This window comes from Colobus angolensis, unplaced genomic scaffold (genome assembly GCF_000951035.1).
Source record: "Colobus angolensis palliatus isolate OR3802 unplaced genomic scaffold, Cang.pa_1.0 Scaffold163, whole genome shotgun sequence".
Classification (NCBI taxonomy): domain Eukaryota; kingdom Metazoa; phylum Chordata; class Mammalia; order Primates; family Cercopithecidae; genus Colobus; species Colobus angolensis.
Window position 1 is genome coordinate 3,246,773 of NW_012114744.1, and position 9,552 is coordinate 3,256,324.

A 9,552-nucleotide genomic window follows, 5' to 3' on the forward strand; every position below is an offset into this window, starting at 1 on the left:
AGCCGCGGGCTCGTGGAGGTGCGAGAAATGGGCGCACGACCTGGCTCCGCTGCGGCCCTGCGCGCGAACTGGGGATCAAAGACCACGGAAGAGGTGAAGGGAGAAAGCGCCCGAGGAGCAATGCATGCCGCAGAACCCCCACCAAGCCGGAGAAATCCGTGCACAGACCGGATTAAATGTCAGGCCTCCTGAATCTGAATTCTGTGAAAGATCAGGGAAAATCCTACACTTCAGCTCCCTCTGTCCCACCGCGAGGAATCACATAGGGCACCCCTTTCTTCTTAAATTGCTCTTTCTTAAATTTCATTACCGCCAGGGTATTTTTACCCTCCCAATATATATACACACCTGGCTCTGATTTATTCTATCGTTGACTCTAGTCCTTCTCCAAAAACAATTCTCAGATGAAAACGATTTGTCTGTCCTGTTTTCTTTTAGTACGAGGCACCAGCCCCTCAGCTCCTAACTTTCTATACAATCTCCTTTTCAGGGAACGTGTAGTGGGCTGTTTTATATCTATGACCCCCCAAGTCTGAGGTCTCTCCTGAAGGACTAACCAAGAAGTGTTAAATGTCATAGCTTTAAAAGCTAAATGTCATGCCCTCTACTTCTGAGACAATTTAAAAAAATTACTCCCTAGTGTGAGGACACGTGTACGTATACACCAAAAACAACCAAACAAAAGCCACCTTTGTAAAAATAGATTTTATGGGAATTACACGTCTCAGAAGATTTTTCGTGAGATGAGTGAATTAGGCCCAAACTCTTAATTTTCCCTTCCCACATCTAATTCGGTTCCTACCCTTTGCTGCCAATTTCCAGAATGTGAAAATCTATCACCTCACCAAGACCATATGGTACAGCCCTTGTGAAATCACCAGATCCTTAAAAATGTGTCGAATGCATAAAATCAAATCGAGACATTCAAGCTGTGTCTCAAAGACGTAAACTCAAACCACAACCAAATCCTGCACTTGAAATTTTGGAAGATGAATGACTGGAATGTTCAGTCCAAGGGTTACAGATCAAAGCTTTTTTTTTTCTTTCTCTCTCTCTTTCTTCTCTTTCCCTTTCTTTCTTTCTTTCTTTCTTTCTTTCTTTCTTTCTTTCTTTCTTTCTTTCTTTCTTCTTTCTTTTTTTTTCGGCAGGCTCCTAATGACAGATTTTGACTCTTTAATAGTTCCACTTTCCAAAGTAGACCCAAATATGACACAAACCAGGGCAGAGAAAATCTTTTCTGCAAAGACCCTAAAAGGGATTGATTAATAAACTGTGAAAATTTCCCTCCCAGGAGAGAGGTCAAGAAAGAACTTTACCTAGAACTCTGGGGCTAAAAGTCAGAGACTTAGAAATCATCTCCAGGTTATCCTGTGAGTACAGGTATTTATTTATTCATTTATTTTTATTGACTCTGATAGTTACTCCCTCAGGTATCCCTTTAATATCCATCCCTGTTCATTATACAACTTTCCTTTATTAAGTATACTCTCTAAAACTACTCAATATTAGAATAACTAGATTTCTTTAAGATGAAAGAAAAGCATTGGACAGTAAAAGGTAGATGCCAAACTGATAGTAAAAATGTAAAGTCCAAGAGCATTCCTTGTTCTTTTCAAAACGCGTTTTCACACATTGCAAGGCAATTTTCTTGATTCTGATGTTGAATACTCCCCAAGCAATTAACTGGCAAACTTCTGGGAAAAAAAAATAGCAATAAATTTTACTCAGGGTTAAGAGTTAGAAATATGAAATGACACTATCTCTGGGAAGCAAATCCCTTTTGTACATGCAGCCCAATTAAAAAAAAAATGTTGGGAAAAAAATAGCTTGTATTCACCTAAATACAATTGAAGCAGGATCATGTCACAAGGAAATCAGTCCCTGTCCCCCCGCAACCACCCCCCTACCCATCCTTTTTTGTTTGTTTTTGTGAAATGGAAAAAATAAAAATAAAAAAACAGTGATAAAAATCACAGGACACCACGTTCTCTAACCTCCAAAATCCAGGACCTTGGAAGGAGAGTTGACAGCCTTCTGTTTCCACCTTAAGACCAGCACTGTTGAAGGTTGGCTGAGGATTTCACCTACTGCACAGTAGGGGCACACTAGGAGTTAACTTCCTCACCAATAGCCTGGCCTGGGGCTGCTTCTCCACCAGGAGGACACTTGCACGTTTAAATTCCCTCTTGAGAATTAGCCTCTGCTACTATTGCAAATTAACTCTTTCTAAGATTTTCTTTGCACAAAGGCAGGCTCTATTACAGTCAAAGCAAATAGATCTGAAAGGATAGTGACTTGATGGCTCCAGAAATTAAATCTTTTGAAGCCTCATTAAACAGCTAAATAATAATAATAATAATAATAAAAGATATCCCAGGGCAACAGTGAAAATTACTGAAAGGCAGGGTAAAAAAGGAGAGCGACAGAAGTATAAATAAAAGGAAAATAAATCCCTACAACAAAAATGAATCATGAGTCTTAATCAGTAACTTCCTTTTGGCATTAAAATGGAAGGAGTAATACCGAATATATTGCAAATAGAGAAAACTATTATCTACATCCTTTTTTTGGATCATAATAATGATGCTGATGACCCACTGACTAAAGAATTTGAGAGTAATTATTTTCCAAACGCTGGAATAGAGGTATTTGTGCTGAGCTATAGCACACTCTCTAAGGGTGAAATGACAAGGGAAATGAGTTCTTGAAGGTAGAAATGCAGACAGATGTTTGGGTGCCAAGTGGTTTTCTGATTAAACCATGTCCTTGGCTTCATCAACCACATCCTTCAGCCCACTAAACCAAAAACCCAGAGAGTTATACATAATAATAAAACAGGATGCTTCCTTCCATGTGAAAAGATAGAGTAATATACACAGAGTCTAAAACTGTTACTGTCATGGAGTAAGAGAATTCTTTATTTCAGTCAAACGACAACATTTATGTTAATTCCAAAGAGCAAACCATATGTCATCATGTCTTGGTATTGCCAAATGACAAAATTACTGAGTAGCAAATCATTTCTGACTGTATCCGCAAGCCTATAGTTACACAATTTAAATATTGTAGACCATGCTCGTCCCTGTCTGCAGCACGGTGACCAACCAGGAAGCCCCAAATCTTGACATCAGGAACTCCGCAGATGAGCTCTGAGTGTCCACTGCCAGAAACGAGTCTTCCTATGACCTGACTACATTCCCTCATAGTCAGGTCATCATTATCTACATGTGCCTCAAGCTTTTTGTGGATTTTACTCAGTAAATTTAATTCTAATATAGTTAGCCACTCTTGTCAACAATCTATGGTTTTGGAAGGCCTCCTCCACCAACTGCAGTTGATGTGTGCCAAAGGAAGGCAAGCTAATTTTACCTAAGCTAAAGCAAAACATAATTAGGGAATTAAATCTGCTATGTAGGAAGCAAGCCAAAGCGAAACATAAATAATTATCACAATCACTCCCAGGCCCTTTTAATACCACCTTTAACTGGGAACTGTATTTGTTCGTTCAATTGCCGTAATAATGTCCAAATATAAGATTTGACTGCAAGGTTAGAGCCACATTAAGAAAATCATCCCCCAGTACAGTCACTCTAAGAACAGAAACCAGCTAATACGAAACAATGAGGTAGTGTTGGTTCCATTCTCTTGCATGGTTTTCACATTTTAAGTCATTACTTGTTGGTTTGGACTCTTATCTGCAGAAGTCATTTACAAGAGTAAATTTTAGTGCAGAAAGATGTTTTAGTACAAAACCATTACGGAAAAATAATTTTAACAACAACAAAAAAATATGTTCCACTCTTGCCCCTTATCCACCTGAATTGGAAATGGACCTGAATATTTCTCTTTATTCAGCGTCTTTAGCAACCTCACAAGCCTGCAGTATATTAAAGCAGGGTGTTTATAGCATTAGGCATTAATTACAGTGGAGCTTCATTTTTCTTAGAAAGTTTAAAAACTATATAAATAGGTTGTGAGATCAGGCCCTGTTCTCCTCTGATTAGAAGTGTGGATCCAGCTGTAAAACCACAGCTGAGATTTTTCTTTCACTTGGGAATACGCACTGTTCAACACAAAAGGAAATTTAGTGTTTGAAGAATTAATAAGAACACTAAAGATGTTGTCTTTGGATTTTAATAAATATGCCTATGGCATTTATGATTGACTCAGTGAGGATTTACTTGGGATACAAAAAGCAGGAGAAAAGCTATGCATGTATAACTCTCCTGTGCCAAACTGTGAAATAAACCAATACGTTAACACTTCCTAGACAATCATAATCAATTGTCATATACCAAATTAATAGAGTTTCAAATACATTTGGAATTTTTGAGATGTAAATTTCACCTTACCCTGCCTCAAATCTCACTTGATGGCAATAGTTTGCAGTTGTGTTTTTTTACCATCAAGACTTTTTATATTAATCCAAATTAGTTGGGGTTATTTAAAAATCACCTGGAAATGTGATGACATCATTTGAAAATATATACATATATATAGTAGGAACTGTTCAATTAACCAATAAGTATACAATATAATTTAATTCATAATATTTATAAAACAATGTCATGGCTAGACTTGAAGGATTAATTTATTTCATTTCTTGATTCAAGAACGGAAGGGGAAAAAAGCGTTGGTATTGCTATTTTCATTCTGAGGAACGTGAAATTGTAGAATAATAAGAAAAAATACTTCTAACAAATCATAATTAAGGTCTAAGCAGCTTGAAATGTTTTATTCTGGCAATTAAATAAAATTTAACTACTGAAAATGTTTTATGCTAGCAATGCAATCAATATTTTTTTCTTATGGCAAAAGATTAATAGCCACATACTGGTCATTACCATCATAATCATCATGACAACCTCACTCACTCTCCGTTTCAGCATTAACATCTTTGTTAAGAATCAGTTCAGTTGGGACGTATTTTACTACTACTTTTCTCCTCCCTTTGACATCTGTTAAGGACCTCACTTTGTTGGCTTGCAGCCGCCACCTCCTGACAATTGACCATCCAAAGAAAGGACACCATGCAATCTGATTCACAAAACACATTTGCTTGACACTCTTCTGCCTTGACCAGCCCTCCATCCTCACCCAATGTGGCCACAGATGCCATTAGAATGGTGGAGGGGAACCCCACTCCCAGACTTTAAAATTTGAGGTGGCAGCAGGTTAGGAATTGAACTGAACCTACTAAACATCACCTGACTTCGAATAGTGGGTAAAGGCACCCCATATTCAAATACCACATTACATTGTTCTATTTGCTGTACAGAAACATTTTTAGGACTATAGAAGAAAACATAACCAGAATCATAGTTTTGTGGGGATTTTTTGAGACGAAGTTCCATTCTCATTGCCCAGGCTGGAATGAAATGGCACGATCTCAGCTCACTGCAACCTCTGCCTCCCAGGTTCAAGTGATTCTCCTGCCTCAGCCTCATGAGTAGCTAGGATTATAAGTGTCTGCCACCATGCCCAGCTAATTTTTTTGTATTTTTAGTAGAGACAGAGTTTCACATGTTGACCAGGCTGCTCTTGAACTCCTGACCTCGGGCGATCTGCCTGCCTCAGCCTCCCAAAGTGCTGGGATCACAGGCGTGAGCCACCTCGCCTGGCCAGTTTCGTGTTTTTATTTTACTTTTATTTTTATTTTTATTTATTTAAGAGAAGGTCTTGCTCTGTTACCTAGGCTGGAGTGCCGGGATGTGACTATGGCTCACTGCAGACTCAATCTCCTTGGCTAAAGAGACTCTTCTACCTCAGCCTCCTGAATAGCTAGGACCACAGGTGTGTGCCACCACACCTGTATAATTTTTTTTCTTTAATTTTTTTTTTTTTTTGGGGGGGGTTGAGACAAGGTCTTAGTATGTTGCCCAGGCTGGTCTCAAACTCCTGGGCTAAAGCCATCATTCCACCTCAGATTCCCAAAGTTCTGAGATTACAGGCATGAACCATTGTGCCTGGCCTAGAATTGTAGATTTAAACATGAGTAGTAAAGAAACAAAGCCACTAGAAGAAAAATATTTTCATGAACTTGTAATCAGAACATAAGTTCTTAATTTTAATAATGTTATCCAACTTATCTTTATCTTGTATGGTTAGTGTTTTTAGTGTCCTGTTTATGAAATTTTTGCGGAGCTCTTAAGTCACTGAGATGCTGTTTTCTGCTGGTTTTCTTAGAGTCTCATCCCACACATGCCCAGCTTAGAATTCTGCCTAATTTTGAGAGGAAATTGCATGCATACTTTTTGGGCTCTGTTTCTGAAGTGTCTTCCTCCTCTGGAACTTTGTCCTTCAAGTCCGAGACTCTTGGGCAACTACCGAAGCCTGAGCTCTATCTTCTTAGCCCAGTAAAAGTCATCTTTATTCCCCAACTGCCCCATTCCCATCCTAGCTCTTCCTTCAAGAATCATAGCTTTTAGTGCCAGGTGCAGTGGTTCATACCTGTAATCCCAGCACTTTGGGAGGCTGAGGTGGGTGGATCACCTGAGGTCAGGAGTTTGAAACCAGCCTGGCCAACATGGTGAAATCCTTTCTCTACTAAAAATACAAAAAATTAGCCAGGCGTGGTGGAGGGCACCTGTAATCCCAGCTACTTGGAAAGCTGAGGCACAAGAATCACTTGAACTCAGGAGGCGGAGGTTGCAGTAAGCCGAGATCACACCATTGCTCTCCAGCCTGGGCAACAGAGCGAGACTCTGTCTCAAAAAAAGAAAAAAAAGAATCATAGCTCCTAAAGTCCTGTCTGCACTCACGGCTTGCCAATGCCTTTTAACAGTTGTTTTATACAGGTTGTTCCACTTTTTTATTTCAGGAGGAGATTTGGCCCAATACTAGCTTCTCTGTCATGATCAGAACTGAAAACCACACTTACTTTTAGAGAGTATTTATAAGAAAACTTCGTAATGTTTCCTTGCCTAATTGAATTATAAACAGGACTGTATTATTTGTTTTTGTATCCTGGGAGTGAGGTGAACCCAACTTAGACTCTCTATTTGCCATTGGCAAATAGAGCCCAGGCACAAATCTGCTACCTCATCTGTAGTTGACATGAAAAACCAGGCTAGCAATAAAGGACCACATTGCACTCATGGAATATAATACATAATACATGTAGAACAAAGTCATCTCAAATGTGAAGATTCTAGTACGTTCTGAAAACTTTTGGCAGATTTTCTGAACTTCGAGGTCAAATGAAGATTAGTGGGTCTGTAAGAACATGAACTCTACACTTGTAATACCTGACACTGGGCCCAACACATAACAAGCAGTCAAGAAATATTTATTCAGATTAATTGAATGGAATAGATGTGTGGATAGATGGAAAGATAAATGACTAAATGGATCAAGTAAATATTACTCCTTTCTTACCTTTTCTCATGAGCCCCTTTGACATTGCAGTGAAGCCTATGAATTTCTTCTCAGAAAAAAGTTTTAAATACATAAAATAAAACACACAAGATCTTAAAGGAAACAATTATATTAAAATCCAGTGATCAAAATTCTGCATATAAAAAACAAATTTATAATATAGTATGGAAATGTTTCTTTATTAGCACAGTAAATAACAAGATATAGTGGTGAACTTCATAATTAATATAATTTTGAAGTTTCCATGATTGTAATTTTTTTTTTGAGACAGAGTCTCACTCTGTTGTCCAGACTGGAGTGCAGTGGAGTGACCTTAGCTCACTGCAACCCCAGCCTCTGAGTTCAAGCAGTTCTCCCACTCAGCCTCCCAAGTAGCTGGAACTACAGGTGCCTGCCACCATGCCCAGGTAATTTTTGGATTTTTAGTAGAGGGGGGTTTCGTCTTGTTGACCAGGCTGGTCTTGAACTCCTGACTTCAAGTGATATGCCTGCCTCAGCCTCCCAGAATGCTGGGATTACAGACGTGAGCCACTGCATCAGACCCCATGATTGTAAATTATATTTTGAGATATCTGCAACAATTGTATTGAGATTTAAACATATCTGTAACTTCTGCTATGACACAGTCCCAGATACTACAAGGTCTCTTATGGCCTGTTGCCTTGAGTTATAATTGAAATAAATGCTCACTATGAGAGGTTAGGAAGCATTAAAATATTTAATTTTAATTTTTTAAAAAAGTTAATGTTTAAAAATTTCATGTTTATAAAATGTACATATTAAATGTATTAATTAAATTGCTTTGAGAGATTAAAATTTAGATGTGATAGGTCAACTAGGGTATGCTAAGTAAGAGAGAGCTTAGAAGATCACCAAATGCTCTGTCCTCCAAACAAATACAACTTAGGTTGCATACTCTACAGTAGTAGTTAAATTCAAGGTTACATTATTAAAACTTCTTTCTAGCTGTGTGACCTTGGACAAGTATTATGTCTCAGTTATCTCTTCGGTTAAGTGGTAATCATAATGGCTCTTATCTCTACAGGGTTGTTGAGAGGATTACATTAACTCATTTAAAGCACTTAGAATAGCGCCTGGCCCCCAGTAAGTTTTGGCTCTTATTACCATTTTCATGTTCTTCATACACTTATTAAATAATTAACAATCACTCTAATATACATGGAGTTTCAGAAAGAAATAACTTGTTGAATTAATAAAAATGATTCTACAACTACACAACAGTCCCAACAAGGCTATTTGTATAAATTTTTAATTTTAAACCAAATATTCCATGATTTTAGATTAAATATTAAAACTCTCAATAAATGCTTGCAAAACTCTTAATAGAGAAACTCAGGATGAATCATATAAATTGGAAAGTCACTGCCATTTCATGGATTGCTGGCTGAGTGACAGCATCAGTGGGTGCTGGGGCAGAGGGAAGTGGGAAGATGAATCGGAGGGTGTGGATTTGAGCTTGCACATTTTTACAGTAAATCAACAGTCACCAACCTTTTTGGCACCGGGGACCAGTTTCACGGAAGACAGTCGTTCACAGGGGTGGGTAGGGGATGGTGTCATGGATGAAACTCTTTCACCTTGGATTATCAGGCATTAGTTAGAGTCTGGTAAGTAGCCCACAATTTGGATCCCTTGCATGCTCAAATCACAATAAGGTTGGTACTCCTATGAGAATCTAATACTGTGGCTGATCTGACAGGAAGCAGAGCTCAGGTGGTAATGCTTGCTTGCTTGATGGCCACTCACCTCCTGCTGTGCTGCCCAGTTCCTAACAGGCCGTGGACCAGTACTGGCAGGCACCCAGGCTGTGGGAACCCCTTCCCTAGATCTGGAAATACATCATGATTCCTGTCCATTGGACAGTGAAGTTTATGTAGGTAATCTTTGAAACAATGGCAAAAAGACCAAATTGGAACAGGCTTTAGGCTACTATGGACCACTCCGAAGTGTGTGGGTTGATTTTCTTGAATTTTGGAGAGCCCTGAGATGCAGCTGATGCTATCTGAGAGCTCAGTGGAAGAACACTCTGTGACTACCATGTAGGAGTGGGACTGGCATGGCGCAGTGGCTCACGCCTGGAATCCCAACACTTTAGGAGGCAAGGTGGTCAGATCACTTGAGGCCAGGAGTTCGAGACCAGCCTGGCCAACATGG

General features: G+C 39.0%; 1 protein-coding gene and 1 pseudogene across 1 annotated transcript in view; one reads left to right on the top strand and one right to left on the bottom strand.

The window, feature by feature from the left end:
• The window catches only part of CTTNBP2 (cortactin binding protein 2), a 173,114-nt gene extending 172,627 nt beyond the window's left edge, over positions 1-487 (bottom strand). Inside the window, exon 1 of the mRNA XM_011937380.1 lies at positions 349-487. The gene's annotated coding sequence lies outside the window, so the exon portion shown is untranslated. The remainder of the gene's footprint in view (positions 1-348) is intronic.
• Positions 1-9,552, top strand: part of LOC105508554 — a 10,841-nt pseudogene that overhangs the window by 719 nt on the left and 570 nt on the right.